A 24,485-nucleotide genomic window follows, 5' to 3' on the forward strand; every position below is an offset into this window, starting at 1 on the left:
ACTCAGACCCCAATTCTGTGAGCGTTCATGGCCCGCCATACAATTTCTATTGCGCCAGACGCCCGGTCCTAGGCAGGCTGACGAGCCGGCACTGAGCAGCTCCTGGGTGACACCTCGTGGGCCGGACTGGTACCTGGAGGGGCACCGACAAAGGGGAGGCGGGCGGGCCTCAGGCCGAGGTGCCGCTTTCGCCTGGTTTATGGCACTAACCCAGGTGCCCCGCGCTCCCCACAGCTCGCCCCGGCTCCACAGGCTGATCCGGCCTGACCCGGCCCAGCTCCCCGCTCGAGCTGAGACCGAAGAAAGAACCAAACCAAGCCGAGCCGGGCCGCTCCCAACCCCACCCTAGCGTCACTTCCGGTTGAGCGGGGTTCTGCTTCCGGGTTACGCTGCCCTGGCTGGGCTCCGAGCTGAGTGTTCCTTGTACCGACCGCCACGGCCGCTGCCATGTCCCCCACGGGACGCACTGCCGGGGTCGGCTCCGGAGCTGCCGCCTCACGGTAAGAGGCTGCTCCGCTGGCCTCTGCAGGCTCCATCTCGCGAGACCCAGGGACCCCCAGCATAGCAGCCCCCCCGACGAGAGATACTCACGCGTGTCCTGCCCCCCTTCCGCGTGGACATGCCTAGCCCCTGCCCGGGACCTGCAGGCGGGAACTGAGCGGTCCCCACGGCGCTGCTGCTACTTCACCCCGCCAGGCCTCCGCTGTGGGTCGGGGCCGGAGCGCCCGGAGATGGATCTCCTGTGGGGCCGCGGCTGGGTGGGAGTGTATGGCAGCTGAGCTTAGGAGACAGTGGGCTTGTGGTCACTGTAGTGACTAAGGGCTGGCTGGGGGAGGGGGGATAGCCCCTGAGCGAGCCGTACAAATTAATGTGAAGGTTTCTTTCGTGTACAGCCTCAGTGAAACGGTCAGTGCCTATAAATGTACCAATTTCCCTGCTGAGTCCTTCCATCCAACTCCAATAGCCTCTAAACATGGACTTACTTTCTGTACCTGTGGCTAGCTCTGTTTGTGCAGCATGAAAGCCTATAGAGCATTAACCATATTGTGATGTATTGTCTGGATTCTAAATACAGAGTTCCAGATTGTTAAGAAAGCATGTGCATGTGGACAATTAAATGAAAACCTCTTCTCTATATGCAGCTACAGTAAAAAGAAAGCAGCAAAGAGTCCTGTGGCACCTTATAGACTAACAGACGTATAGGAGGATGCATCCGAAGAAGTGGGTATTCACCCACGAAAGCACATGCTCCTATACGTCTGTTAGTCTATAAGGTGCCACAGGACTCTTTGCTGCTTTTACAGAGCCAGACTAACACGGCTACCCCTTTGATAGTAAAAAGAAACAAGATGTTAGGGCGCATAAAAATGGGATGGAGAATTAAAGACAAAATGTAATACCATTATATAAATCAGTGTTACACCCTTAGCTGGACACTGTGTGCTGTATTGGTCACGCCATCTCAGAAAGAATGTTGTAGAATTAGAGGAGTTTTAATTCACTTTTCTCTTATGGTGACTTCTGTCTGTAGCTGTACAGGAATCCTAATTTTCACTATCTGGGAAAAGTTTGCTGTTCTGCTGACATTATGTAGCCGTGGCCTTTCCTTTCCTTAAAATCATGTCATTGTGAATACCGTTGTGCCCTTTTGTGATGTGATTTTGATTGCGTACAGTATATTTCACAAATTTTTAATTAGACCTTAATGCTTCTTATCACTTAAGATTTTAGGAGTGAGCACTCATTTATGGCTTAGATGGTTTAAACTTTATGTGAAATTGGACTTTGAAATGGTCACTGGCCCATCAGCCTAGAATTGTGTGCTTTGCATTTTGTGGTACTGACTGTAGCAAGTCCTAGATATTGGCTGACCATAATTCTCAGTCCTGATTCATTTACCATCTGTAAACATTTTTAACCTTTAATGTCTAGTTGTAGGGTAACTTTTGAATTGGGCTGTATATAAAAAAGTATCCGTATTTTGCAGTGTGTGGTAATAGGATTTGTGGAAGAATCTCCATGATAAGCTAGCTTACTGTTTCTTAGTTTCATGTGCCGCAGGCTGAGCTTATTGGTGTAAATAGTGGGCCCCACAAACAGCTGATGACTGTCCTGGATTTATGGTGAGCTTGATCTTGGTCAGGATCCAAAGACACACAGGAAGGCTGGGTAAAGCAGATTGGAATGTTTTTGTTTGATGGACAGATCTAATCATTAAGATAAAGTGGTTCCAAAATATTGTTCTCCTTGGGTATTGAGGTGTGCTAGAAATGTATGCAGTACATTGATGTCAACGGTATATTGGCAAGTCAAAATTGCCCCTGAATTAATATTTGGAAAAATTCAACCTGATACCAGTAGATTTTTTTTTTTTCATGCTTTGCAGTGCTAGGCTAGTGCAGGAGAATTTGAATGTGAAATTGACTAAAAACTACTTTCATTGTCCTCCCTGCGAGAAATGGAAAAAGTAAATGACATTAAAGGTGTAAAGCTAATTAGATTTTTAACATTTTCAGTTTTAATCTTTGTAAACTTGTAAAAATGATACTTAAGATGACTGCCTCTTTAATATGCCAAATCAGGGTGTAAGGTTACAATATTAGGAAGTCAGAGATACATGAGGTGGTTTGAAATAGTGTCAAGCTTTGCTATAACAGATCTTTATGATGGGGAGAGACTGCTTAAGGGAACTCTCGTTTCCTAAGCCCATAAACTCTACAATTACTGGCAGAGACTGCTAATTTTTATTTAGTACCACTGTGGGCAGTGCACGTCTGAGACAAATGACAATGTTCCTGCCCAAGGACTAACAGTCTGAAGCCCTGATCCCACTAGCTAATCCGTACAGACTTCTGTGTCCATGTGGATGAGGTCAGTGGGGCTCTAAATGAGCATAAAGATCTATCACTAGATATCAGCTTGCAGTATCACGACCCAGGTTACTACATAATGTGATGATGCATTATAGTGATCAATAAGGAGGTGGGGGGAAAAAGAGGACAAAGATTACAGCAATATCTACTTTGGCTAGTAATACATTCATGTACCTTGTGGGTTTGTAACTTGGATACTTCCACTATAAGAGCAAGAGTAAGGTTTTATATATCTCACAGAAGGGATTTGTTTTAAGGAGAGTCTTGAGAAAGAAGACGAGGCATGGTGAGCTGGGTGTGAACAGCAGCAAGGAAAAAGGCCACGAGGTGACACTGGGAAATGCAGCTAGGGAGGTGGCTCATTGTGTGCTTTGAGAGGTAAAATCAGTTCAGTGGGAAGTGCTGAATTGTGAAGGGCTTTGAAGGTAAAGGTCAGGTCAGGAGCTCAAATTTAAAAGAGATAAAGGTGTGGGGAAGCCAAAGCTAGATATACTAGATGTGATCAGAGCATCAGGCAAGGTACCCTTTTTTCCCTCTCTCTTTTTTAACAGTAGCATTTTGAGGGTTTGGAGAGTCTAGAGCAGTGGTTCGCAAACTGGGGTTTGCGAAATGTTACAGGGGGTTCTTGGGTTGGGGGGGAAATTCCCTAACAGTGGACAGAGCTGTCCGTCCCTAGGGATCCCGGGCAGCACAGGGCCAGCAGCCCGGAGCCCCTGGACTTCCAGGAGCTAAGCAGATCTGTCACACTGAGGAGATTTAAACTTCAAGACTCCTTATAAGAAATGGAAAGGGAGGTGGATATTTTTTGCTGTTTTTAAAATGAAATAGGCAGCTAATATTGTTTTTAAAATTATTATGAACAAGTTTAAGCTTTGTTGTAATGTGCGTTGTTTGCCTGAAGACCTGAATGCTTGTGTAGGAGGAACTCTTTGAGTTGGCTTCTTAAATACCTTTATGCTGTTTCACATCTGATACTCCTTGATGAAACACAGGAGCCTTGTCTTATAAAAGGCTTATTCAAAGTGACACAAGCTACGAAAGTGAGATCTTGGACGAGTGTTGCCATTTTCATAATGTAATAAAAATACTATAATGATTAATAATGGTGTGTAATAAGCATGTTATAAAAACAAATTTTATATTCCCAAGATCACTGCTTTTATAATTTATACTCAGGTAAAGGAGAAAATCCCTGGAAATACTCATTTTTAGGAGGGGGATTGCGAGACTTGACATTTTAGTGAAAGGGGTGTGTTGGGTTGGATCACAGAACCCCCCTTGGGAGCTGCCACCCGATGTGCCAAGACTACTTCTACCCCTGCTTTCCCTGCCAGCTCGGGACCCCAGCACCCTGTCTTGCTGAGCCAGACATGCCCGTCTGCTGCAACAAAGACCAAGGTTTGAATTATTTGCCCCAAAGCTGCAGGTTTACCTGAAAGCAGCTAACAGAAGTGTTCCTGCTTTAACATGCAGATGCCCAACTCCCAGTGGGGTCTAAACCCAAATAAATCTGTTTTACCCTGTATAAAGCTTATACAGGGTAAACTCATAAATTGTTCGCCCTCTATAACACTGATAGAGAGAGATGCATAGTTGTTTGCTCCCCCAGGTATTAATACATACTCTGAGTTAATTAATAAGTAAAAAGTGATTTTATTAAATACAGAAAGTAGGATTTAAGTGGTTCCAAGTAGTAACAGACAGAACAAAGTAAGTCAGCGAGCAAAATAAAATAAAATGCACAAATCTATGTCTAATCAAACTGAATACAGATAATCTCACCCTTAGAGATGCTTCAGTAAGCTTTTTCCTCAGACTGGACACCTTCCAGGCCTGGGCACAATTCTTTCCCCTGGTACAGCTCTAGTTCCAGCTCAGGTGGTAGCTAGGGGATTCTTTATGATGGCTCCTCTTTTCGTTCTGTTCGACCCATTTATATATCTTTTGCATAAGGTGGGAATCCTTTGTCCCTTTGTGTTTCCACCCCCCCCCTCACTGGAAAAGCACCAGGTTAAAGATGGATTCCAGTTCAGGTGACATGATCACATGTCACTGTAAGACCCCCAAGCCTTCATTCCTCCCAGCCAGACTCACAGGAAGGCTTGCTTGCAAACAGAGCCATCTAGTCAATTGTCCTGGTTGATGGGAGCCATTAAGATTCCAAACCACCATTAATGGCCCACACTTTGCATAATTGCAATAGGCCCTCAGAGTTATATTTCATATTTCTAGGTTCAGATACAAAAATGATACTTTATACAAATAGGATGACCACACTCAGTAAACAATAAGCTTTGTAATGATACCTTACGAGAGACCTTTTGCATGAAGCATATTCCAGTTACATTATATTCACCCATTAGCATATTTTTATAAAATCATATAGACTGCAATGTCACGAGGGGTTCATAGGTTGTTAAAGTTTGGGAACCACTGGTCTAAAGGCAGGGAGATGCACAAGGAGGTGATGGCCAGTTTGACTACTGCATTATCTTGATGTAAACTTCCCTTTTCCATTCGCACCCTGACACCACCTACAATGTGGCTATCCATTTTTAATACAGAAACTTACAGCATATTGAGAACTTGGAATGCAGTAAAATATCAAATAAATAATCTGGACACTGTCCTGATTGTTCAGTGCTGTGGGAAAGGACTTAATCAGTGTGTTCAGAATTATTGTTTGATATCTGGATGTATTTGGCACAGTTCAGGGCTAGCTGCACCCATATCCTTCACAGTATTAAGCTGGGTATTGTGAAGTTTGTAACTTGGCTAATTTAACCTGCATTAGGCAGAAACTTGGTGTATAGGATTGTCACAGGGTTTTTATCTCTATCTAAATAGGGGCACCCTCTCTTCAGATGTTTCCTGCACTCACAGCTATAATGCCTTCTGCATTGGCCTCTGGCCTCCTAGTCCTGGAGCACCTGGCCCTTACAACCTCTCCAACTTCCCTCTTGTAGGATTTTATACAGCTGCTGGTCTTGATCAGCTACTCTCACCAAATAGTCCTGTAAGTATACTTGGGTCTCCCACAGTCTCTGATGATTTTCCAGTATCTGTCCCCATATAGCATGGACCCATCCCTGTTGCTTATGATCTCCCTTCTGTTAGGGTGGCACCTCCGGCATCAACTCTGGTATGGGATAACTTCCCTTGGCAAAAGAAGTCTGTACTGTAGGAATCTCCATCTCTCTTTCCCTTAGGGGTTCTTTCTTTGTTATGGCCCCTTTGTCAACGTTCGACTCCCTTACAGTCTCTAACACCTCACCTTGGGGTGCTCATCATGCACAGTCTGTCACTGATCCCTTTTGTCAGGGATGACTATCATGCCCATATTCACCACCAATTGTGATGGGGTCGTCTACAGTGCTCGATGGGTGCCTCCTCCTCGTGGTTCTGGGTATTAGCTCTGAGGCCGACGCCCCTTCCTGAGGTTGCACTTTGTCATTGTCTCTTTCTCACTCTGTGCCCTCTTTTTCACTGCGGGAGCTGCAGCTTCCTCTTCGGGATTCCACCGTCTGTCCAGGTCCCTCGGCAATTTCCCCTTCCACGTTGGTCGTTAAAGGTTCTCTCCAGAAGGAGCATCAGGCAGCCCTCACGCCTGCCGCCCTGACTGTCGCTCCCGCAGTGATGCCAACAGGCTTTGTATCCACTACCCTTAGTAATACCGGTTGGCAGGGAAACCCAGGCCCACCCTCTACTCTGAGGGCCAACCCGGGGCCCTTAGTAAACAGTTAAGGTCTGCATCTACCCCAACCTTACTGTTCTTACCCCTGGACTCCTTCCTACCATGCTGCTTCTCCCCTACTTCAGGCAGAGGGACTGCAGGATTCCTCCCTGCTGATCCTTACATGGTTGCGGGCCTCCTGGCTTTATAGAATCCCCTCCTGTCCCCTCACAGGTGAGCTTCCTTCTAATTAGCTCCCTCCACACAGCCTAAAGGTCCCCAGTTTGCAGCTTAATTGGCTGATTTGGGCCACTGGGTCTAATTCAGCTTTTGCAGGGCCAGTGTGGGGATTACATCCCATCACAAATATCTTCTCCAGCTATAATCTGAGTCCATGTTTACGCTAGAAAGCTTTATCAGTAGCATTTTTGTCCACATACAGCTCTCTGCATTGCAGTATTTCTAGAGCACATGCGGGCATGACTGCCTTTGCCAGTGCCACATGTCCTCACTGAAAGTGGTTGTATCATCAGAAGATGGTATGGGGCACTGTGGGTAGGCAGCCCAGTGTTCCTGTGCCACTGTCCAGTGTGTTTTCTTGTGGGAGGTTTTTGGAGTGCATTGGGGGATACCAGCACTCCTCTCAGGGAATTGTGGGAACTTGGCGTTAAACGCCCACAATTCCGTTTGATACCGTAATCTTCTCTTTTTGTGCCATTTATAAAATTCCTAAAGTTCCTCTCTTACATCCATGTGTTCTTCTTCATGCTACTTTTCAATCTTTTTGCCATCTCACTGGCAGAAGCATGGCTGCTGAACAGATCAATGGAGTTCTCATGTCTGTTTTAGAGACTGGGCACCAAATTCTTCTGTGTTTATGGAACTTCAACAGCTACCACAGCGCCAGCCATGCAGCAGTGAAAACGGGAATACCAAGGAGGGAGTGGATGATGCAGATAGTGACTGACAACTGCTAGCTGCTGCAGGCATTCTCTGACCTGGTACATGCAGTGGAGTGGTATTTCTGGGTCTGTGAGTTGAGCACCAAGTGGTGGAATCAGATCGTGATGCAAATTTGGGATGATCAGCCGTGGATGCAAATTTTTCACATGTGGAAGGCCACATTCCTGAAGTTGTGCACTGAGCTTTCTCCAGTCCTCCAGTGCAGAGATACCAAAATGAGAGCTGCTTTTGACAGTGGAAAAGTGGGTGACGATCGCACCCTGGAATCTTGCCATCCCTGATTGCTGTTGATCTATGGACAATCAGTTTGGTGTCGAAAAATCTACAGTAGGGCTGTCATCATCTAAATGTGCAAAGCCATTCAGCACGTCCTGCTGCCAAGGACTGTGACTCAATCTGGGCAATGTGTAGGAAATAATAGAGAAATATTATAATAGAGATACTATGCAGTGGGTTTCCCAAACTGTGGTGAGATGATAGGACACACATCCCCATTCTGATAATCCTCCCTCCCCCCCCTTGTTTTTGAGACTATAAATAGAAGGGGTACTTCTCCATGGTTATGCAAGCATCGGTGGATCACCAGGGATGTTTCACTGATGTGAACATTGGGTAGTCAGGGAAGGTGCATTGTGCTCACATCTTTAGAAGTATAGGACTTCTTGAAAAGCTGCAAGCAGGGACACTTTCCCCTGACTGATGTATTAACATTGGTGGGGTTGCAGTACCAACTGTGATTCTCAGTGGTACCCAGCTTACTGTTTGCTTCCCTGGCTCATGAGACCGTGCAGCAGGGACCTGGATGGCAGCAAGGAAAGATCTAACTACCACGTGAGCAGGTGCAGGATGATGACTGTTGAATGTGCATTTAGTAGATTGAAAGGACGCTGGAGGTGCCTCATGATTAGGCTGGATCTCTGTGAGCCAAATATTCCTATTGTTGTTGTTATTGTTTGTTGTGTTTTAAATAATATCTGTGAAGCAAAGGGAGAAATGTTGTCACGAGGTGGAAAGGAGTGTCTGCTGATCTTTAACAGTGAACTTCCAATATGTTTAAAACAAATTTCAGTAAGGTTTAACTTAATTCAGTAAAGTTCATTCAGGATATTGCAGGAAATTTTCAGTCTGTCACACTGCTCATCCCTCTTGTATCCCAACTGCGACATCTTCTCTGCCATGTCCAAATTATTTCAGAGGGTATTCCTCAGCTGGGCTTGCACTGCCTTTTCTCACCACAGGCAGACAGAAACCAAGACTTCTTTCCTGGATCAGGCAGCAGCACATGGCTTTCCTGCAGCTTCAGATGGAGCCAGGTGGGCTATCAGGAAGAGAAGCATTTCAAAAACACTCTGGGATTTTCAAAGGCTTCCAGTCAGTCGGCAGCAAAGAACAGAACTGTGGCCAGAGCAGTCACTATTGTGGGGACAGGGGCACTTGTGAGAATGTGCTGGAAGACTGTTTTTACGAATGCAGTGTCGACACAGGCATTTTATTGGTGGAACAGGGCTGGTAGGTGGCTTCTGTCATTTGGGGAGGTGGCGTAATTTGATCAGAAAGTCAGAGTTTTACCAGTAGGATTCAAAATTGAGTATGGATGCTCACAAGGATGTGCCAAAATAAAGCATGTTTTACCAGTAAAACTTTGTAGTGTAGAACAGGCCTAAGTCACCTTAGATGTCTTTTTAGTTGACAGAAACAGTATTTTTTTGTTGTTGTTATTAAAGCTCAGTGCTCCTCTTTCTACTTTCAACTAAAAAACAAATTGAATTTTAATTAAAACTGAGACTTGGCAGGCTGGTACATGCCATGTACTACACCAGTCCAGTGATTAGGTCTTCTAAAAATCTTCGTTATTCAAGTTTGAAAAGTGACATTATCAGAAGCCAGCTAGCTAGAGACCTATGTATAAACGTGACCTTCCAAGCAATGTTCAGGAACAGCACTCTGATAAGAATCTGAGCAGCTGCAAGTAAGGACCGGTCTTCTTACCAGAGCATTACCTATTGCACTTGCTGGTGGGTCCTATGACTAGTAGGTTTAGGAGAGCCTTTTTTCACTTTCCTTCCATCTTTCTCTTGCTGTGAATTCTCTCTTAGGGTTACCATATTTCCTAGCCCCGCCCCCATCCACTCCCTCCCACTTCCCGCCCCCTGACTGCCCCCCTCAGAACCTCCAACCCCCCCTGCTTCTTGTCCCCTCACTGCCCCCTGCTGAGAACGCCCCACCCTAACTGCCCCCCTAGGATCCTACCTGTCCCCTGACTGCCCCGACCCTTAGCCACTCGCATGGGTGGTAGGGTTGTAGAAATTTTGGTGGTGCCCAGAACCCGCCCCCCCCCCATCTGCCTAAGGCTCTGGGAGGGGGGTTGGGTGGGGGGAGGAGGTCTGGGGTGCAGGTCCTGGGCTGGGGATTAGGGTGCAGGAGTGGTGCAGGCTCTGGGATAGAGTTTGGGTGCTGGGTGCAGGCTCTGGGCTGGGGCAGGGGGTGGGTGTGCAGGAGGGGGTGAGGGGTGCAGACTCTGGGATGGAGTTTGGGGGTGGGAGGTGGTGCAAAGGGAGGGGGTGCAGGCTTTGGGAGGGAGTTTGAGGGCAGGAGGGGGTGTGTGGGAAGGAGGAGGGGGTTTGGGAGGGAGTTTGGGGATAGGAGGGGGTGCAAGGGTGAGGGCTGTGGGGCTGAGAATGAGGGGTTCATGATGCAGGAGGGGGCTCAGGGCTGGGCAGAGGATTAGGGTTGTGCAATGCTCTCTTATAACCTCGTTTGGCTGCCTGCTCTGGCCACTGTTTGTAAGATTCTGTGGAAGAGCAGTGACTTTACAAGGGAGCATTGCACAAGTTCCTCTTCTCCTCCTCCTCCCCCTCCCTCCCAGCTCTTCCCCCACCGCCAAACTGTTTGGTGGCACTTAGGACTTTCTGGGAGGGAGGAGGAGGAGCAGGGAAGCGCTGCATCTCCACTCCTCCCCCTCCGTCCCAGAAAGTCCTAAGCACTGCCAAACAGCTTAGGACTTTGTGGGCGGGGGGAGGAGGAGCAGGGATGCGGCTGCTCCGGAGAGGAGGTGAGTGGGGGTGGGAAGAGGTGGGCCTGAAGTGGAGTGGGGACAGGAAGAGGCGGGCCTGGAGCATCCCCCAGCAAAGTTGGCGCCTGTTCTTCTCCGGGGAAGCTGCCGCTGCTCCTGCAAAGGTGCTTCCTAGTGTTCTTGCCTGCAGCTGGCTGTGCCTGTGTGCGGTAACCCAGGGGCACTTCCCAACCACAGTACAATACTGTACAGTATATAATGTCTTTTGTCTGCCCCCCCCAAATTTCCTTGGAACCTAACTGCCCGCATTTACATTAAATCTTATGGGAAAATTGGATTAGTTTAACATCGTTTCACTTAAATTGCATTTTTCAGGAACGTAACTACAACGTTAAGTGAGGAGTTCCTGTACATCTCAAAGGGATGCCATTTTACCACTCTGGTACCTCGAGTGTCTGATCTATCTCTTGTTCCAAATGTAGCTGCAGAAAGGTCTTCATGAAGCAGTGCTACTTGTACAAACTCAGCAGATTGCTTACTCACAGACCTACTAGTATGCCATTCAAGAAAAGTGCAAGGTCATGCATTTAGGGATTAATAACAAGAATTACTGTTATAAGGTGGGGACACATCAGGAACAGGTACAGAGAAGGGCTACTAGGATGATCCGAGGAATGGAAAACTTGTCTTATGAAAGGAGACTCAAAGAGCTTGGCTTGTTTAGCCTAACCAAAAGAAGGCTGAGGGGAGATGATATGATTGCCCTCTATAAATATATCAGAGGAATAAATACCAGGGAGGGAGAGGAATTATTTAAGCTCAGTACCAATGTGGACACAAGAACAAATGGGTATAAACTGACCATCAGGAAGTTTAGACTTGAAATTAGACGGAGGTTTCTAACCATCAGAGGAGTGAAGTTCTGGAACAGCCTTCCAAGGGGAGTAGTGGGAACAAAAGACATATCTGGCTTAAAGACTAAGCTTGATAAGTTTATGGAGGGAATGGTATAATGGGATAGCCTAATTTTGGCAATTAATTGGTCTTTGACTATTAGCGGTAAATATGCCCAATGGCTTGTGATGGGATGTTAGATGGGGTGGGATCTGAGTTACCACAGAGAATTCTTTCCTGGGTGTCTGGCTGGTGAGTCTTGCCCACATGCTCAAGGTTTAGCTGATCCCCATATTTAGGGTCAGGAAGGAATTTTCCTCCAGGGCAGACTGGCAGAGGCCCTGGGGTTTTTTCGCCTTCCTCTGCAGCGTGGGGCATGGGTCATTTGCTGGAAGATTCTCTGCATCTTGAAGTCTTTAAACCATGATTTGAGGACTTCAATGGCTCAGACATAGGTTTGATACAGTTCTGTGGCCTGCGTTGTGCAGGAGGTCAGAGTAGATGATCATAATGGTCCCTTCTGACCTTAGTCTATGGTTCTATGAAGACTGATGCCAAGGTTAGTGCTGTGGGAAGAAAATGCCCACAAATGGCATAACAAATTACTAATGTGGGTGAGGTCTAATTGCTGTGCTCCACTCCTGTTCTCATTCCCCAGCTCTCGTATCTTCTCCTCAGGGTCTTTACTCATCAGGCTCTCTGGCTAGGCCATGTAACTAAGCTGATGGGGTTTTCTCTTTCCATTCCTCAGACAAGCCATCATCTTTTACCTCAATAGTTTAAACTTTAACTCAAAAGAAGACTTGAATGATTGTGCAAGGTCTACATCCTTTCTTGGGGATGTCCCAAACTTGATACAACACATGGGTACAGAAGATGGCCTCTCCATCCCCTTGGAGCTGTAAACTACAGCTCTCAAATTGCTCTTGGGCTAGGAAGCTACATTTACTTTCCAAAAGCCACCCCATGCCAAGTCTTGAAATCAGTATTCCTCATACCCGAGACTATCGCAGATCTTTCTCCTCCAAGAACCATAATCTGAAACAAAATCAGGTCAAAACTCACAGTACCGCTTTGTCTTTGGAATATCATTCTTATCAGCCTAGATGTCATATCATCACAAGGAATTCCTCTCTGAAAATTCTCCAGTATAATCATCTGAGTTGGATTATACTGGTCTTTTCACTGCTGACCTAATCTGCTTGAGAGAGATTGAGAAACTCTCCTCCTTAACCAAATGGGATTGGTTTAAAATGAAATGAAAGAAGAGAACAGTATTTTTTCTTACACCAGAATCACTTGGGAAAAATAGTAAATTATAAATAACTCACTGCACAATGGAAGGAGAGGTTAGAGGTCGCTTCAAAGCAACATAAATTTTTGACCTAGACTTAATCACCAGTTCTTTTACTAAAATGTAGCAAAAATTACTTCCCTATTACAAGTCAGCACAGCTCTCCCTGAGCAGCTCTTGGGAGAACACTCCCAAACAAAGAATTGTTGTTAGCCCAGGAACTTCAAGGATTGAAGGAGAAGGCTGAGATTCTTTTTTTAATCTTTTTTGGGCACATGATCTAATATATGAGCTCTTGAAATTATAGGAGCTCTTAAAATTTCAGGAGCCCCTCACCTTGATTTTCCTAGCTTCTCAAACTCCTGCTCCCCACCCGATCTGCGAGGGGAATAAGCCAAGCCTTCCTAGATAATAATAGTAAAAGATATAAAGGTAATAGTGGATGCAGTACTTCTGGACTTGGGAGGGGGGGTGGGAGGGCTTTAATTCTGGTGGGTCCCAAAAAGAGATTCTAAAGGTTTTACTCCATTTTCCTATAGTATCCAAAAGACAGTGAGGTTTCTCCTTAATGTTTTACCTAGCCACACTAACCCTATTGGTCATGAAGGCCTAATTGGATATGGGAAAAACTGGTTCTCCTGGTCCAGAAAGTAATTGCCCAGACCACACATGTTCGGCTGACCTGAAGGAAGCCTCTCTCCATGTGCCCATATGACAATGACGCCAACACTTCCTCCATTTTGAAGTAAAAGGACCAGCAAAATTGGTTTGGCCTGTGCTTCAGGTCATCACAAGATCAGCAGTACTGTTTTGTCTGTCATCTCTGCTGTGATCAAATCTAATGGTCATTCCGATGATCTGTTTGAGCCAGCAAAGGTAATGATAAAGGTACTGTTGTGCAGTACTCCACACAATCAGGATGACTCCTTAGTGATTATGTCATGATTTCATTATTGACCTGCAAAAGAGTTCCCTTGTTCCTTTTTGAAAAACATTATTCATCAGATAGTTCCCTAAGACATAGAAGACTCCTATTTTCTCAAGAGAAGTTAATCAAGATCCTAAATGTGATCAACCCATTGATCCGATCTCTAATTGTATTGGCTCTGCCGTGCCTGCCCCTGACCAGCATGAGGGGGTTTTGTGTAAACGCCATAATATAGGTCACACACCTTTGGGGATCCCTGCAAATGTTCCTTCTTAAACATTGGAACTTTCAGGACCAATATGTCTCATACTGTTTCTCCCAGAAATGGTGGAAATAAAAAATGAACCAGCTCAGGGAAAATCCCTGGCAGACTCTTTTGTTTGGAGTAGAGCCAAAATCAAGAAAAATGATCCTGTTGGGGAAACTCATCACAATATCCGTTTGTTGGCGCTAAAGATGGTCGTAAATAGTGTAGAGTCCTTACTTCACGAAATTCTGCAGTGTCTCAGCCTGGCATATCAAACGTGACTGTGACGGGGCATACACACTCCGCACTAGCATGGAAGAGATTAAGGAGCTGTTTTGAGCTGGAGTGGCCCTGCCCCTGTGCATCTACAGATCAGGCCAGGACTGAAGGAGTTAAGAGGAGGAAACTGCTCAGATGAGGACAACCCTGGGAAGGTAACAGGCTGTTGAACTTGTCCAACGCTGAAGAGAGGGCTGGCAGCCTGTAGAGCCTCTGCCCTCATGGAATGTGGGAGCAGATTCCCTGAACAAAAAGGGGGAAAAGAGTCAGACTTAAACTGGAGCCCCAGTGACCTCTGGAGTATGCTGTGGAATTCCTAGGGCCCTCTGAAGGAAGAGGGGCCCATCTCCCTGAAAGGAGCGGTCTACTGTTTTTTCTTTTTCTTTCTTTGGTTGAATTTTGTTTATTGACTGGCGTTGTTTCACATGAGACCCTGAGAGAGGGGCTGAAGGTTTGAGCACTGGCTGTCTAGAAAGACATTCTGCAGCACCCACTGGGGTGGGAGTAATTAGACTCGCATGTGAGCGCACCACATGCATCTCCTAAAGGGGAAGCTCTATCATGTACAGATTCATGACAATTGGTGGAGAATATGGGCATGTTGATAGCCCTTGGGATAAGGGAAAATGATGTTGCTTAAAAAATAATGGACCTCGATTATTAAAATGGGTTGTGGAGATCCCTCAGTTTGCCCAGCAGCAACAGTAACAGTTGCTGCAACAGTTGGCCACTCAATAACAACAGCAGCAACAATTGATTAGTGATCTAGTAGCCCAGCAACAGCATCTGCAGGAACACCTAGTGCAATAAATGCTGTTCTTTTTCCAGTCTGGGGGAGCAACAGGGAATCCAACAGCACAGACCTAAAACCCAACCCCATCGACTGCATTGATCCTGATGAAGCGTATGAAAATGGGCCCTGGTGATGATCCTGAGGCATTCCTTATGACATTAGAGTGGGTGGCGGTAGCAACACGGTGGCCCCAGAGTATTGGGCTATCTTGTTGGCTCCCCTCATCTGACCGAATGTTCCCAGCTGGTCTATTGGGAGATCAACCTGGTGACTACTCAGGATTACCCCAGAATTAAGGCCACCATCCTCAACTACTTGGAGATCACAAAGGAGACACACCAGTGGCTAATGTACTGGGTACTACAACTGGAATGGACAGTATGTAGTCACCTACCCGGATGACTACTGTTATTTATTTATTTATTTATGACATCCTCTACAGTCCGGAGTGGGATAGCCACATAAAGCAGTTCGGAGCAGTGCTCCAGGCCCTCGCACATGCTGGCCTAAAAACTACCCAGGAAAACCATAAAATAGGGAACCACAAAGTCACCTTTTTGAGATACACCATGGGAGGGGTCTGTCTGTGGCCACTAGTGAGTAACGTCCAAGTGTTGACAGCTGTCCAGTGCCCACACAAAAAAACAAATCCAGTGCTTAGTGGGTCTGGCAGATACTATTGGCGCCTTGTGCCAGGATTTCCCACAATTGCAGCCTACCTCCCAGACCTTATAAAGAAAGGAAGGTTTGAGTAGTCGGATGACAAGGCTTTCAAGATCTTGCAGGAGCTCTGGTCCTTTTTAATCCAGGCTTTTCAAACGGATTTATCCTGCAAACTGATACTTCAGACTTGGGTCTAGGGGCAGTCCTTTTGAAGGAGATTGAGGGAGAGGAACACCCATTACTTTATATAAGCCAGAAGCTGTTCCCTCGAGAAAACATATAGTCCATTATAGAGAAGGAAGCACTGGCAGTGAAATGGGCTGTGGACTCCCTATGGTATTATTAGTTTGGGAAACCCCTTTTCTTTGGTCACAGACTGTGGTGAGTTAGGTGGAGTTGTCTTCCTGGATTCTGGCATCAAAGGTTTTTGCCAGTAACTTTTCATGAAATCTAAAGTGGAATATATCTGACAGCTTCCAGACTATGGAAAATACTAAAGCACAGATAATGTGCTGGTAGCTGTCATTACAGGGGAGCACTCTACCACATACAGATTCATGACACTGACAAACAAACAAAAAAGGCTTACATAGACTGGCATGGAGGAATAAGAGCAGGTCCTGATCTGAAGTAGCCACCAGGATCTTATTACTGCTGCCCAAGGCCTGTTGATGAAAGCTATCTACATACAAGGCAAAATGAACTTTCGAACTAACTGGCACGGTCATCGAGACCCATTACTGAGCAATTGAGAATTAGATCAGTGTGAGGGGGTGTGCATATGCCACACTATGGGTGGAGGAAGTCCCGCCCCTCAGACCGTACTGGGCATGCTCCAAGTGCTATGCTAGTATAAAAGGGAGCAGCTCGGCTCAGTCTGGGCTGAATGCCAGAGAGGAAGGACCTTTGGTGGAGGCTCCAGCTGAGGAACTGTCACAGCCCTTGCTTGTGGGAACCAGCAATCCCGAGATCCAGATTGGAGATCTGTGGCCAACGGAGCCCCAGGGAAGTACCTGTGCTGAGGAGACCAGGGATCCCGATGCCCCATGAACTGCAGCTTCACTAAGCGTGGTAGGAAGTGAGCGATTGGTATCTCCCACCCAGGGAGAGTGAGCGATTGGTATCTCCCACCTGTGTGAGGTCAGTGGGTTTTGGTGGGATTCCCTGCTGACCCAGTGGCAGACCACTCCACCACTGTTAGGGCCTTGGGTCAGGACCCGGTGGAGTCAGGTGGGTCCAGGCCCCATACCCGGGCCGCCACCCTCCTGGTGGAGTCCACTCAGGTATTGGCCATTAGACCACCCTGCCCTGTATCTGAGGATTGCTATATTGACTCTAGCCATTAGGCCACGCTACCCTGCACTCAAGGGCCGCAGTATTGACTCTGGTCACCGGGCCAAGGTGCCCTGAACTCAAGGACCACTGTATTGACTCTGGCTATTAGGCCATGCAGCCCAGAACCCAAGAGCTGCTGCTTTGACTCTGACCCTTGGACCTCATCATTGCAAGGCCCAAGACATCTGGTAGACAGTAACCATGATGTCAGCACACCCACTGTCCACGCTACAGTCTGGATGTTTTCAAGGAGCTGAGCACCAAATGGGTTTCTCACTAGGTGAACTTGTTAGTGATCCAGGGCAACAGAAAAATACTGATCTTTTGCTCTCTATATTGGCTTCCAAATGAGGGGAAGATATGGGAATGCGAAATAACCTAAAGTTGCAGCTGTATGCCTTCCCTCCAAGTGCTCCAAGTGCTCACTCCTCACTGTCCTCAGAATTCTTGGCTTCCCAGCCTGTTTCAGATTTCAGTCTAATCCCTGGAAACTTCAGACATGAGAGGACCTCCTTTGCTAGGGTTCTTGAATCATCTGGATGTTTAGAGATTAGTGGCCAATGCTTGGAACCAAAGATTTATTGCAATCAAGATATTCTCAGGATCTTGTTAACTTCCTCCTGAAATCGAGAATCCCTTTGTTCACCTGAGAATACCTCAGTATCAGAAGGACTTGGTTTATGTGGTGCAGGAATCAAGATATTAATCTTCTTGTATTGATGAAAAATGCACAAAAATCTCTTTTGGAACTTTTCTACAGTGGTTGAGGTCTCAACTTCTTTGAAACCACCAGTCTTTTCCGCTCACGTGTTTCTCACTTCTTTAAAAGTTGTAGCTTGGAAAAAATGTTAGGTCAAAAAAACCCATTGGGACACAAACTTAGTTGGTGGGGGTTGGTCCTGCTTTGAGCAGGGGTTTGGACTAGATGACCTCCTGAGGTCCCTTCCAACACTGACATTCTATGATTAGTTCTGCAAGTGAGGCTTTCCGGGCCTGTCATATTGCCCCCATCAGCTTTACAAAAATAGTATTTTGTCCAACTTTGTAAACCCTGCATGTTGGTCAGCTATGTCAGTAAAATTGGCAGTCCGGCTGAGACATAGGGACTAGCCCATGCCTTACCTGTCACTACAACTGAACTCCTCTCCACTCTACTTCCTTTACTGCTGTCCTCTCAGTAAGTCCCCCCACACACTTGCATAAATCCTTTGGCTATTTCTCTTCCCTGCACATAGACTCAGATTAACTTGGATTTGGAGACTCACTGACCGTGGTTAGTGGTGAGCCTCGGGGCCGATCATCTCCACTGCTGCCATCTGAAGGCAGCAGCTCACCCAACCCAGGCCACTGGCTGCAATTCTGAAGTTACTACTGGGGGAATTCTGTGCTACTGCGAAATGCAGAGTTTTGCAGAATTCCCTGTTTCCCCCGCAGAAATTCTGGCTGCACTAGGGGCCTCTGCACTCTGCAGAGCCCAGTTCACAATGAGCGGAGTGCCCAGCCTTGCGTTGCTGGAGGTTGCATGCTGTTTGATCCCCATTCTCTTGAGAGGAGAGAGGGTCAGAGACCCAGCCAGCTCTTGCAAAGGATGAGGAAGGGGCTGGGCTCTTGTGGGGGGTCATGTCTGGGGCTGCCCCATGGCTGGTCTCTTTGTGGAGGGGGGGACTGGTGTCTCGGGGCTGCCCTGCAGCTTGGCTCTGTCGGGAGGGGGGGCTGGTGTCAGGGGGTTACCGCTTGGATGGACTCTGTGTGGAGGGGGCCTGGTGTCAGGGGGCTGCCCCGTGGCTGGGCTCTGTGGGGGTAGGGGGGGCAGCTAGTGTCGGCGGCTGCCTTGCAGTTGGGCTCTGTGGGGGGGGCTGGTGGCAAGGGGCTGCCCTGTGGCTGGGCTCTTGGGGGGGGTCATGTCTGGGGCTGCCCCATGGCTTGTCTCTTTGTGGAGGGGGGGACTGGTGTCTCGGGGCTGCCCCGCAGCTTGGTTCTGTCGGGAGGGGGCGCTGGTGTCAGGGGGCTGCCCCGCGGCTGGGCTCTGTGGGGAGAGGGGGGCTGGTGTCAGGGGGCTGCCCTGTGGCTGGGCTCTGTGTGTGGGGGGGGGGCCTAGTGTCAGGGCACTGCCCCACGGCTGGGCTTTGAGGGGATTGGGGGGCTGGCGTTGGGGGGCTGTCCTGTGGCTGGGCTCTGTGGGGTGGGGGAGCTGGTGTCAGGGCACTGCCCCGTGACTGGGCTCTGGGGGCACGGGGGGACTGGTGCCTGGGGGCTGGCCTGCAGCTGGGCTCTCGGGGCAGGGGTGGGGCTTGTCTGGGGCTGCCCCATGGCTGGGCTCTTTGTGGAGGGGGGGCTGGTGTCAGGGGGCTGTCCCGCAGCTGGGCTCGGGGGGTGGGGGAGCTGGTGTCAGGGCACTGCCCTCGGCTCGGATCTGGGGGCACGGGGGGACTGGTGTCTGGGGGCTGCCCCACGGCTGGGCTCTCGGGGGGGAGGGGTGGGCTGGTGTTTGGGGGTGCCCTGCATCTGGACTCTGTGCGGGAGGTGGGGGTGTCATGTCTGGGGGCTGCCCCATGGCTGGGCTCTTTGTGGAGTGGGGACTGGTAACCAGGGGCTGCTCCACAGGTGGACTCTGTGGGGAGGGGAGGCTGATGTCTGGGGGCTGCCCCGTGGCTGGGCTCTGGGGATGCTGGCGTCTGGGTCAGGTGCTGCCCTGTGGCTGGGCTCTGTGTGGGTGGGTGGGGTAGACGGGGCGCTAGTGTCTGGTGGCTGCCCTGTGGCTGGGCTCTGTTGGGGCGGGGGGGAGGCGGCTGGTGTCTGGGGACTGCCCTGTGGTTGGGCAGTGGGGGCAAGGGGCACTGGTGTCTGGGGGTGCCCTGTGGCTGGGCTGTGGGGGTGAGGGGTGCTGGTGTCTGGGGCTGCCCCGGTCTGGGGGTGGGGCTTGTGTCGGGGGGCTGCCCTGCGGCTGGGGTTTCTGGGGAGGGGCGCCTGGTGTCAGGGGGCTGCCCTGCAGCTGGGTTGTGTGGGGAGGGGGGGTTAGTGTCTGGTGGCTGCCCCGCGGCTGGGCTCGTGGGAGGCTGGTGTCTGGGGTCTTCCCTGCAACTGGTTTCTGTAGGGAGTGGGGGTTGGTGTCTGATGGGCTGCCCTGTGGCTGGGCTCTGTCGGGAGTGTTGGCTGGTGTCTGGGGGGTGCCCCGCAGCTGGGCTCTGTGGCGGGGGGTAAGGGAGGCTGGTGTTTGGGGTGGGAGGTGTCCTGTGGCTCGGCTCTTGGGGGGAAGGGATTGTGAGTGTCAGGTCTGGGGGGACAAATGGGAATCTGTCTGTGGGGTGCAGGAGAAGGGAGGAGGAATAGAAAGCCAAGGGCTGAGAGCAAATGTGTGGCCAAATGAAGTTCCGTGAAATCCATCTTCGTCTCCTCTGGCATTTGGAGAAGAGGCATTTATGTGAACTAAATGAATTGTGGAAGTGTTTATTATCTAGGGGGTTAATCTATTGTTCATGCAGCGATTGAATGGACTGAGTGTGGTGTAAGCTTTTTAAAATGGTTTTTGATGAAAAACTGTTTGTTTTATAAAGTAACCAGATGGCACTTAAATAATTAAAATAAGTAATAGAATTGAAAGACAAGGAAAAAGAAATGGCGGGAGTAGATTGAAGGACAAGGGGAAAGCGAGAGAGGAGAAATAGGTGTCTGTTTTTCACTGTGAAAATCTGGTTACCATAGCTGCAAGCCCTCACTAAACCTCTTGAATCCTTGTAGATGCCTTGCCATTATTTTATGCCTCAAGGTAACCTTTTTGATACTGATTACCTTAGCCAGGAGAGTAAGTGAACTTGATGCACTCTCAGTAAAGGAACCATATACTTCTATTTCTGTTTAGGTAAAGTAGTACTAACCTGGTCTGGACTTTATATTCAGAAAAGTCTCTGGGTTACATCTGAGACTGTCAGCAATAACAACTTTACGCTAACTATGGTTAGGCTTGGCAGAATTCAATTTTTACTTTTTTATAATTTCAATGGACAATAAATACGTTCATTTTTAAGGATTTTATTTTTATTTTTTATTTAAATTTTCAATTGTGGGAAATCATGGAGGGGATCAGACAATTTTTTAATGACAGTAGATGTTTGAAATTCAAAAAGTTAAAGCTTTATAACCATTAAAGCCTAATTTGTCAATATTGCATGTTGAAGTATATGAAGTAAATAGCCTTAAATTACTCTAATAAATTCTCAAGCAGTATTTTTCTTTTTTTGCCTATCTGTAAGCTTCCATTATTATCAATGGAAATATCTTTTTAATCGGTTTGTGTGTCTGGTGAAATCAACGTTTATTGACATTTGTTGAAAAAAATCTAATCCTTCCAAGCCTAACTATGATTAATACTTGAAAAGATCCCAATGCCTGCCAGAAAGGCAGCTGGGCTAGCTGTGGAGAGAGGGATGGAGAAAAATAGGAGTTTTAAGTTTATTCTCCCCAGTGAACCCGGAAGCCCCTTTAGGTTGTTTTTATCACAGCTGCTTGCCTGAGGGGAAGATACAAAAGATATGGGGATGGGGGGCTCAATATGTAAGGTCCTGGTGAGACGCTTGGGTTCACCTGCCAATAGTGGCTGAGAAGGATGAGGGAGCTCAGGATTGTGTCAGGGTGCTGTCGCTAGACCCTGACTGGAGTCTCTACCTTTTTGCATTAGTCTGGCTCAATGGTGTCTAATAAATCTGCAACTTCTCCCCTTCCCCAGGTGCTGGTAGGGAGGAGTTTTCTGATTCTTCTCCATCCTCTAGAGCAGACCTGCACAACTCATAAAGTGGCGAGGGCCATATTACTTCAAAGAAAACAGCTGAGGGCCGAAACCCCCCGAGAGCTGCCAACCCTGCCCCAGCGCCACCCAAAACACAACACCGCGCCACCCGCCCCACAAAAACACCCCCCCCCCCAGCGCCACCTGCCCCGCAGAAACAAACCCTCCTTCCCCAGCGTCACCCCACCGAAACAGCAGTATTGAACCTCGGTAATTTGTTATAGCGGGCCCCAAAGGTAGTATAATTAAGGTAAAAGAAAAGTGTCTTTTTGCTAGAAGTAGAATAAGACCTCCCCCCCCCCCACTTTGTAATCAATTGCCCTGCCCTGTTGAATGAATGAAGTGTGAATGAGGAAGGTGTGGAAGGCAGCACCTCCAGACAGCTGCAACACTTGGAGAGGGCAGGGCCGGCTCTAGGATTTTTGCCGCTCCAAGCAAAAAAATGTTTGGCCGCTCCCCGCTTTTTTTTCGTGCCCCTCTGCCCCCGGCCCCGCCACAACTCCACCCCTTCTGAACCCCTTCCCCAAATCCCCAGCCCTGCCTCCTCCCCCGGTATGCCGCATTTCCCCCCCACCATTGCTTCCTGTGGGCCCCCCGTGATCTTCCGCCCTAGCTCACCTCCGCTCCTCCTGCTCCCCCTGGTGTGCTGCTGCTCCGCTTCAGGCGAGGGAGGGCGGAGAAGTGGAACAGTGGTGCGTTCAGGGGAGCAGGCGGAGCGGAGGTGAGCTAGGGTCGGGGAAAGCAGGAAGTAATGGGGTGGGGGTAGAGGAACCGCTCCCCGCTCCAGCTCACCTCCGCTCCACCGCCGTCGCCTCCTCTGAGTGCCCGCCGCTCGGCTTCTCCTCCCTCCCAGCCTTGCTGCGCGAAATAGTGGTTTTGCATGCAGCAAGCCTGGGTGGGACGGGGGAGAAGTGGAGCGGCAGCGCGTTTAGGGGAGCAAGTGGAGCAGGGTGGGGGGGTGCAGGAAGTAACGGGGGGGGTAGAGGAACCACTCCCCGCTCCAGCTCACCTCCGCTCCACCACTGCCGCCTCCCCCGAGTGCCCCGCCGCTCGGTTTGTCCTCCCTCCCAGCCTTGCTGCATGAAACAGCTGTTTCGCACGCGGCAAGCCTGGGAGGGAGGGGGGAGAAGCGGAGTGGCGGTGGTGCTCTCAGGGGAGCAGGCGGAGCGGAGGCAAGCTGGGGCAGCGGGGGCACTATTTCCCTATGCCCCAGAGTCGGCGCCTATGATGGCCGGTGCCAGAATGCCGCCCCTAGAAATGTGCCGCCCCAAGCACCTGCTTGTTTTGCTGGTGCCTGGAGCTGGCCCTGGGAAAGGGGATGGGAGCCAGACCAGATCAGTAGAACAGGTCAGCCACCGACTTGCCGCTCGCCTCCTCAGCCCCCGTCCCCCGGCTCGCCGACTCACTCCCTGCAACTGCCTGCTCATTTGCCTACTCACCCTCCCGCCCCCCACGGGCCGCACAGTGAGCCCACCTACTCAACCCACGCGGGCCGCACAGTGAGCCCACGCGAGCCGCATGCGGCCCCCGGGCCGCATGTTGTGCAGGCCTGCTCTAGAGTTTCCTACTATATGCTTTTCCCAGTGTTGTGGGTCCTGAATAGGGGGAGAGAGATCCCTCTTGGGGGTCAGTGGTGTGTGTGTGTGTGAGAGAGAGAGAGATGTTGGTCTTACCTTGTGAATAGCTTCAGGTCCTGTTTCCACTGCAGTTCATAGCTTTGCAAAGTAGTAAAGGCATAAACTGACATGATACTTGGGTTTAAATCCTCCTCACAGGCTCCTGAACAGCATCAATGAAACTGATAAGAGTTATGTTAATTTTGTTCCGCTTTTTCAAACAGCAGCGAGCCTCAGCAAGCACGCTAGAGCTCTCTGTCTGCAGATCTTTTTGGCAAATTTTTGTTCTAAAATGATGTGACCAATAGAAGGTGTGAGAGAGCAATATAAGCTCAGAAAATAAAGAACTAATAATAAAACTATTAAATCAGCTGGAGTTAGCAGTTGTAGTAAGTCTTCAAGATTGTTTAAATCCCAGTGAAAGCTTCTTTTCTCCTCCCAGGTTAATCATCACTCCCATAGTATTAATTTACAGTAGACGTTAGAGTTGTAATATTCATTTCTTAAACTTATATTGTTTGTTGGTGTCATTGGCATACGGGCACATGGAGACTTATATTGTTCAAGTGCTTGTTCAAGTGCTGAAATACATGTGAAAGATGAACCAAATACATTTTATAAGAAAAAGTACTTGTGCCTACTAAACACAGTCCCCTCCAGAGCCTGGGATGGGACCCAAGATCCCTGAGTCTCATCCTTCCTCTGCTGTCAGCAAATATCTGTGAAACCCATTGGCAAAGCGTCCCAGCCCTCACTAGTGCTGGTGTACCCAGAGGATAGCAACTTACTCTTACTATCATTTACTCCATTAGCTCAAGTGACAGAGGTCTGTGAGGTGGATCTAAAGGTTCCAACCCTTTCGATTAATCATGTGGGCAGTCAGTATGATGCTGCGTGATAGAATTTCTATTTTTTTTCAGTTTGCTTTTTTAAAAACCTAGAAGATCACACACACAAAATTACATTAAAAGAACACTGTTAAGATTGCAAAGTCAAGCACTCCAAAGTTACTAAAATTAAAGTTAAGTTACCTGTGCAACCTTAATTCAGCCCTCTTGTGCATATGCATTATGGTACAGTCTTCAATTACATAGTAACATACCATTTTTTTTCCTCAGGATCCCTGCCTCT

At 48.5% G+C, this 24,485-nt stretch overlaps 1 protein-coding gene across 4 annotated transcripts in view; it reads left to right on the forward strand.

Annotated features, from left to right (window-relative positions):
• Positions 1 to 367: 367 nt before the first annotated feature.
• Positions 368 to 24,485, forward strand: part of EYA3 (EYA transcriptional coactivator and phosphatase 3) — a 132,891-nt gene continuing 108,773 nt past the window's right edge. For 2 of the 4 annotated variants that reach the window (XM_054011620.1, XM_054011622.1), the window contains exon 1: positions 368 to 500. The gene's annotated coding sequence lies outside the window, so the exon portion shown is untranslated. Of the gene's footprint in view, positions 501 to 5,812; positions 5,890 to 24,485 lie in introns of those variants that run through there. The other 2 variants (XM_054011623.1, XM_054011621.1) reach the window with 2 other exon arrangements.

Source organism: Malaclemys terrapin, chromosome 22 (genome assembly GCF_027887155.1).
Source record: "Malaclemys terrapin pileata isolate rMalTer1 chromosome 22, rMalTer1.hap1, whole genome shotgun sequence".
In the NCBI taxonomy this organism is placed as follows: domain Eukaryota; kingdom Metazoa; phylum Chordata; order Testudines; family Emydidae; genus Malaclemys; species Malaclemys terrapin.